General features: G+C 16.7%; 1 non-coding gene and 1 pseudogene across 1 annotated transcript; one reads left to right on the top strand and one right to left on the bottom strand.

The window, feature by feature from the left end:
* Nucleotides 1-3,446: 3,446 nt before the first annotated feature.
* On the top strand, nucleotides 3,447-3,529 carry trnas-cga. The gene has a single exon. It is a non-coding gene; the product is annotated as a tRNA-Ser (tRNA).
* A 64-nt stretch (nucleotides 3,530-3,593) lies between these two features.
* Nucleotides 3,594-6,975, bottom strand: LOC125290164 (annotated as a pseudogene).
* Nucleotides 6,976-7,257: the final 282 nt, after the last annotated feature.

Raw genomic sequence — 7,257 nt, 5'->3', positions numbered from 1 at the left:
TGTTTTCACTTATAATATTATCTAAATTTTTATTTTTACAATATTTTAATATTTTTAATAAACTTATTTTCACCTATTTATTACTTTCAAAATTATTAAATAAATATTTTATCTAATTATTGTTTTTTATTTTATAATAAAATTTTAATAATGTTCATAATGCTATAATTTTAATATCATTGTTAAGTTTTTCATATTTCTAAATAACATACTATACAAACTACTCCATAATATTAATATCTTTTAAATATATTGGATATAATATTAACTTTAATAATATAATATTATCTTCATTTATCTCATTTAATTTATTCATTATAAATGTTCTTAATTCTTCATTTAAATATATATTATTTAAAATATAATCTATTTTATGTAATTTTAAACTAATATTAATACTAGATAATTTTATATAATATTCACCAATTGTTTCTATATCATTACAATAAACCTCTAATAATACTAAAATATTATCAAATAATTTTTTAATAAAAAATTCATAATTTAACATATTAATATTGTTATTAATAATCTTATTCATATATTCTAAATAATTATCTATAGTATTCTTATATGTATTTTCATCTGAAAGATATAATAATGAATAATAAGCATTCTTCTATATATAAATAAATTCATCCTTAATTAAATGAAATAATATTAATTCTTTATATGATTTTACTCTATAACATAACTACTATACTTTAACCATTTTTTTAAAATATTTTATAGCATTATATCTAATATTAACATCTATTACAGAAATAAATTTATTAATTTTTATAAGACTCATATCTAATATTATAGAATCATCTATTCCCTCCTTTATTAATGATATCGCAGAATCTAAACATTCAAAAAATATTCCTAATAATAAAAATGTATACTCCTTTATATTATTTGAATGTATTAATAACTATAATTTATGATATATCTCTATTATATCATCTTCATGATTTTTTAATTTTTCATATCCATATAATCTAAAAAATTTTAATATAACTATTAAAAAATAATGTAATGTTAAATCATTAATATTATCAATAAAAGATAATTTATTATCTTTAAATAAATTTTTCATAATATCTATTGTTTTATTTATAAAATATAATGGTATTATCTACTTTTCTTCATTATTATTTACTTCTAATAATTTATTTATTAAACTATAAAAATTCATACTTTTACTTACACATTCTTTATTTAATCATATTACAATATCATATGATATATTTTTTGAAATATAAATTAAATCATCTTTATTTTTTATATTATATGTTAAATAATTTAAACAAACATTAACATTATCCTCATCACATATACTATAAGATAATGAAGTTGCTATCTTATTTATATAATTTAAACAAAAAATTATAATTTCTTTATTCTCTTCTTTTAACTATACAGATAAACAATAAAATAATTGTCTCATAGATAACTCATTAGAACTTAAAATATTTAATTTTTCTAATAAATATTTTTTTATATTCTAACCTAAATTTAAAGACATTGTACTTAATGTATATCCAATATATGTATATTTTAATTTTTCATTTCTAATTAAATTAAATATTAATTCTTCATCTATTATAAAATTATATCCTAATGTTTTTATTACATAATATTGTCATGTTAAACTTTTATATGATGAATACTTTTTCTTCTAACATTTTAATGCTAAATATATTAATTTTTCAATTATTAATTTATCATATTCTGATTTAGTAGTGCATTTAAATATCTCTACAACTAATTGATTTAATCCTTTCATTATTTATTTGTTTATGTTTTGTGTTATCTTAATTATTTTAAAAAAATAAAAAATGAGTGATAATAATCCAATGCAATATAATGGTTTTTCAGGAGTAGGAATGAAAGGTAAAGATTCTGTAGCAATAGCTTCTACTGTAAACTATGGTATACAATTAAAAAGTATAGGTAGTAATTTTAAATGTATAAAAAATATAATAAAAAATGTTCATTTAGGATTATTTGGGTTAGCTTCAGATGTTATTACTGTTCATAATGAACTAAAATCAAATCTTAAAGAATACGAATTAATAGAAGGTAAAGATAGTATCACAACTTGAAAAATTATCAATATTTTATCTAAAATTTTGTATGATAAAAGATTAAATAAACCTCATGTTCCATATTATGTGGAATCTATTTTAGTAGGAATAGATAATAATAATAATATAAAAGTTTATCAAACAGATCTTATAGGATCTATAGAAGAAAGTAATTAGTTCTGTGTTAGTGGTACTAGTTCAGAACAATTATTTGGTATATGTGAAGCTTTTTATAAAGATGATATGAATAATAAAGAATTATTAGAATGTATTAGTAAAGTTTTTTCAAGAGGTATAGAAAGTGATATATTAACAGGAGGAGTAACTGTTTTTATAATAAATAAAGACAAAATACAAGAATATAAAGTTAGTAGTAGAAAAGATTAATTATTTAATTTCTATTCTATGTAATTGCATTGGCAATGAATTAATTATAAGTTTCTCTATTTCTTCAGATTTAACTTTCAATGTATATAAATATTTAGCTGTTCTAACCTTAAATTTTGTATTTTTATTTTTCTTATATCTCTTTATTATTATAAATCTTGCTGATTTTCTATGCACTAACTCTAAAAATTCTTGATATGATTTTGTTTCTTTTGGCATTATGATAAAAATATAAAAATTAAAATTTAGGTCCTAAAATAATTATATCTTCTATATTAAAAGTATTATTAATAATATCATCAATAAATAATTCATTTATACCATCACATGAATATCCCATATTTAAATTATCTATTAATTTAATATAGGGTTTATCCAAATCTCCGATTGAAATAAAATAATCACTTGTAGATATAATTAATTTATTATTTATTCTAATATACTTTATATCATTTTCAATTATTTTAAAAATAAATATATTTTCATTATCATAAAATTCTTTATTTTTCTATAAACTTGTATCAAAATTAAATCCAAATAAATTATTTTTTGTTTTTATAATAAAAATAATTGGATAAATATCATATATTTTTCATAATAATGTTTTAATTAATGATCCATGTTCTGATTTAATAAAATAAATATCTCAATTAATAAATAAATTTATTTTATTCAATTTATTAATAATTAAAAATAACTATTCAATACTAATATATTTTATTATTATATCTTTATTAATAAACTTAAATAAATCGATATCAATTTCCATAAAAATATTTTAACACTAAATTTTAACCTAATAACCCTAACCCTAACCTAATTTGACCGTTTTCATTTTTCTAAAATATCAATGTATTTTTATAATTTTATTAATCTAGTAGTTTAAAGGATAGAATACGGGACTACGGATCCTGTGATATGGGTTCAATTCCCATCTAGGTTGTCTTAAATTCATTATATAATGTATATAGTTCTTTATTAATATAAGGTACGGTGACTGAGTAGTTAAAGTGTTAGTTTCGAAAACTAATGGGAATTATCCCGCATAGGTGCAAATCCTATCCGTATCATTTTTATTTTTTATTTAATTTTAAAATATTTTAAAAAAATATTTTAAAATTAATTAGATAATACCTATGATGTTCCATCTATGAATTTTATTTTAAATATTTTATTAGCCGTTGAAAACATTCCCTATTTTAAAGATATTATTAAAAACTATGAATTTTTAAAATATTTCTATATCATATCTCCTATATTCTAAGTATGATATAAATCTAATGCTGAATCTATTTCATCTAATATATAAAATGGTGCTGGTTTAAATAATAAAAAACTTAAAATTAAAGATAAAGCTGCTAATGATTTCTATCCTCCCGATAATTCATTTAAATTATCTTTTCATACATTTCCTATTCTTACTTTAATTTCTAAACCTTCTGAACTTATATTATTTTTATCTAAAGGTTCTAATTTACAATCTGCTCCTATTAATAATGTAGAAAAAATAGAACCAAAATTTTTATTAATAATCTATCATGATTCATTAAGAACAACTTCTTTTTTTAAATCTAATTCAATTATAACTTTATTAATTTTATTTTTATCTGATAGCACTCTTTCTCTTTTATTTAATAATTCCTAATATTCTTTTTCTGTTTTATCTATTATATAAAAAACTTTCTAATTAATTTTTCCATCTAACTATAACTACTAATTCTATAAATTCTATAATTCTTTTTCATAATTCTTTTTCATATTATATTCATTATTATTTTTTATTATTCATTCATTATTATTTTCTATTTCCTATATCTATTCATTTAAATTATTTAATTCTTCTTCTATATCATTTAATTTATACTATAATTCTTTTTCTTTTAAATTATCCTATTCAATTTTATTTTCTATATTTTCTTTTTTATTTTTTATCTATTTTAATTCTATATTCTACTACATAATTTTCTATTTTATATTATTTAAATTATTTTCTTTTTTATTTATATTATTTGTTAATATTTTTAATTTATTCTATATTTCATCTAAATTTTCATTTAATAAATTTATTTCTTCTTTTTTATTTTTTAATTCATTTTTAAAATAATCTAAATCATATTCTGTTTTTTCTATATTTCTCTAAATATTTTCTATTTTATTCTATAAATTATTAATCTATTTTTCTAACTAAAACTATTTCTATTTTTCATTTTCTCTTTCCTATCCTATATCAAAATTTTTATCTTTCTATTTTATTCTATTTGTATCTATTATCTATTCATTTAAACATTTCATTTTATAATCAATTCTGTTCTATTCATTATCTATTTCAATAATATTATCTTTTATTTCTTTTATTTTATTATTTAAAAATTCTATATTACTTCCCTATAATTTATTATTTAAAATTTCTAAATTATCTTTAATAGAATTATTTCTATTTTCTATATAATTTAATCTATCTATAATCTATTTATTTTTTCCATTTCATTCTTTTTTATTTTTTAAATTATTTTCTACTTCTAATAATTCATCCTAAATTAATTTTCTATTTATTAATTTTCTTAAAATACTTTCTCTATTATCTTTAAATCCTCCACTCATTATACCTACAGGATCATATACATCCCCTAATATTGTAACAACTTTATATCTATATTTACCAAAAGCTATCTATTTAGCAGTTTCATCATTATATGCAATTATAACTCTACCAAATACATATTCTATTGCTTTTTTATTTTTCTCATCATATTCTAATAATTCCATAGCTAAATAAATATTTTTAAATTTTTTCTTTAATTCCTATAATTGAAATTCTTTTATAATATCTGTTTTAATTTTATTTAATGGTATTATTGTAGTTTTAACTTTTAATAATTTATTTTTTATTAAATCTCTTGCTATTTTTTCATTTTCTACAACTAAATTTAATAATTTTGATTCAGATATTGTTTCTATAGCTACACTATATTTTTCATCTTTAATTTTAAATATTGTTCCTAATATACCCTATGTTTTCTATTTAACCATTAACATATATTCTCTATCATTATACTATAAATTTTCTTTTATTAATTTCTATTTCTAAATCTATAACTACTATAAATTATTTCAATTTTCCTAATATTCTTTATTTAAATCTTCATATTTATTTTTTATTAATTCATTATTATTATTTTCTAATTCATTTGTTAATTTGTTAATATCTTTATTTAATTTTTTATATATTTCATTTTCCTATAAAAATTCATTTTTTATTTCTAATAATTCCTATTCTTTTGTTCTTTTATTTTCTTTTAATTTATTTAATTCAGATTCTAAATTCTATAATTCTTTCTAATATTCAATAATATTATCATATTCTGTATCTTTTTTAATATTAATTCCTATTCTTTTTTCATCTAAAATATTAATTCTATTCTATATTATTTCCATATCATATTTTAATTTTTCTAAATTTTTATACTATTATTCAATAATTTTTTCTACTATTCTAAAGAAGAATTTTCTTTATTCTAATCATTTTTTAAATTTTTATTAATTTTTTCTATATCATTTTTTAATTTATTTAATTTATTTTTTATATCTTTTTCCTATATTTCTAACTATATTTTTTCATTTTTTATTATTTTTAAATTATCTTCCATATCATTAATATTTTCATCAAACTATATTTTTGTTTTTTCTTTTAATAAATTATATTCATTTTCTAAATCGTTTTTATTTTCTTGAATATTGCTAATTTCTTTAAAAATTCATTTTTATTATTTAATTTAATATTATATAAATTTTTAATTTCTTTATATTTTATTACTAAAATAATATTTTTTAATTCTTCTATTTTTCTTATATTATTTTGAAATTCTAAATATAATTTCTTATCTTTATTTAACTTAGTAAGTTTTGGCTAAATTTCTTCATCTATTAAATTATTTATTTCTTTTAATTTATTTTCTTTTTTATTAATCTATTTTAAACATTTTAATTTTTTTTCTTCATAAATATTAGTTCCTAATACTTCTTCTAACATATTTAATATTTCTTTTGGTTTCATATTTAATATTTTTGTTATTTTTCCCTACATTATAATAAAATGCGGACTATTAACATTTAAATTCATAGTTTTAAAAAATGTATCTAATTTACTCTATTTTATAATATAACCATTTATTCATATTTTTTCTTTATCTCCTATAAATATTTTCCTTGTTATTGTAATTTCTTTAAAATCTTCATATCCCGCTGGTCCTATACCTAAACTATTATCAAATATTATTGTAACTGATGCACATTTTATATTAGTCTATCCTTTTTTATAAATTAAATCCTATAAATTCTCTACTCTTAAATGATTTGTATTATTTATTCCCATAACAAAACATATGGCATCAATAATATTAGATTTACCTGATCCATTTAATCCTGTTATAGATGAAAAACTTTTATCTATTTCATTTATTGTAGTTTTAACTTGATACGACTTAAATCCTTCTAAAATTATTTTTTTAATAAACATTAACTTAAAATTATAATAATAAAATGAAAACTGTCAGTGAAAAAATAAACAAACTTAGAAAATTAATAAATTCATAGTATAAAAATTGAGTATATATACTACAAAATTTTGATCCTCATAGTTCAGAATATTTAACTGTAGAAGATCAACATATTCAATGACTTACAAATTTTTCAGGTTCATTTGCTATATGCATAATAACAAATGATAAAATATGGTTATTATCAGATTCAAGATATGATTTACAAGCTAAAAAACAATTAAAAAATACTGAAATAATTT

The sequence above is a fragment of the Alosa alosa genome, unplaced genomic scaffold (genome assembly GCF_017589495.1).
Source record: "Alosa alosa isolate M-15738 ecotype Scorff River unplaced genomic scaffold, AALO_Geno_1.1 AALO_1.0_unplaced_168, whole genome shotgun sequence".
NCBI classification, from domain to species: domain Eukaryota; kingdom Metazoa; phylum Chordata; class Actinopteri; order Clupeiformes; family Clupeidae; genus Alosa; species Alosa alosa.
The sequence above is the reverse complement of the archived record's forward strand: the minus strand, read 5'-3'. Positions and strand labels throughout refer to the sequence as shown.